Source organism: Pteropus vampyrus, unplaced genomic scaffold, assembly GCF_000151845.1.
Source record: "Pteropus vampyrus isolate Shadow unplaced genomic scaffold, Pvam_2.0 Scaffold24, whole genome shotgun sequence".
NCBI lineage: Eukaryota > Metazoa > Chordata > Mammalia > Chiroptera > Pteropodidae > Pteropus > Pteropus vampyrus.
The window spans coordinates 1,873,573-1,875,067 of record NW_011888805.1 but is presented as its reverse complement, the minus strand read 5'-3'; positions in this window follow the sequence as shown (position 1 = coordinate 1,875,067).

Here is a 1,495-nt window from a genome sequence, read left to right as displayed (position 1 = left end):
GAATGTCTAAGGAGGTAGGCCCTAAGCTGGGAGTGGCGCGTTGGAATGGATCTACACGGTGTCCAGAGGTCCAGTGTTAGTGGCACCTGTCTGTGTGACACCGGGTCCATGACGCCTGCTTGCCCTCTGTGGTGGTTGTGCAGCTGAACCGTTACCTCGTCAGGGGCTAGAAAGCACGGTTGCCTCAGGCCTAGGGAGTGTGTTGGGATCGGGGTGCCATCAGCCTCTGAGAAAATCTTGTTATGCAAAATGAAAATATGACTAAACATTAAAATACTTAACGATTTCTTAAAGTAACATACCCATTCATTAAATAAAAGCAGGAGGTATAAAATCGATATCCAGTTTTAACCATAAACATTTCATTACATGACTATTTCTCCAATATGATACTGAGCAGCTGTTTCTCCAGATGTCACATCAGGGCTCCAAAGGGAATAGTTGCTAAATCCAACATGATAGTTAGGTAGATCTTAAAGAAATACTACAAGGTGTCTCTGGTCTAATCAGTAAGCCTCAGTGAACTAAAATTTAAACACACGGCGTGGAATTAATGTGAGAATTTGGATTACATTCTAAACAAGGGAAATGTAATTGCTATGCTTTTACACTTATCATGTTTTAATTTTTATTATTTAAACCGATTAAGTATCCATCACGAGAAACCTTCTTTGTGTTTCCTGCAATCAGTTGTCATTGTGGCGGCCAATTGTTTTGAAAGAGAAAGTACAACATTATTATTTATGAGAAAGAGCTGACACACACGATCCATATATTTAGCTGAGTCTAATATGCCTGGGCCAGCGCATTAAATCACGTGCATAACTACTTGAAAGATAGATCCAGAAGGTTACAGGTAATTTTTATGCAGGAACCATCAGCCCTAAACTGAAATGAAAAACTGCTCATAAACTAGTTCATAACCTATTGCCATTCCGCACCATCGAGTGGTAAAATGAAAAGCAGGAGAAATTTATGGAAGGATTCCATTGCTCAGGAATGAGCTTCCTGATAATTATGTAAAAAAAAAAAATGGAACTAAAAAAAAAAATCCCACAAAAAAATTGGCAATTTACCTGGGAGAAATTGATCAGGAAAAAAAAAAACAACTAGTCGATTCTTTTGATGAACAAAAGAGATAAGTTGCTTGTATATTTTTCCATTTCATATATATGTGTATGTTCAATTATATTGTCAAGTTAAAAAAATTCTTTAAAATACTCTAAAATACTTCAAGGAGTTAATGATTTTAGTAAAAATGTATATTTCTATACATGTAGGAAAAATATCAAAAGGTCAAATGGCAGCATGATAATAATTCTTATCCCTGACGAGTATGATTATAGGCATTTTTCTTATTTTTCTTTTAATAATGAGTATTCATTAGTATTGAGCATGTCTTATTTCCATGATTCCTAAAACACAACCCACCAAAAAAACCCTAAGTGTTTTCACATACTTTTACGGAGGGTTCATAGACATCATTTAGATCTTC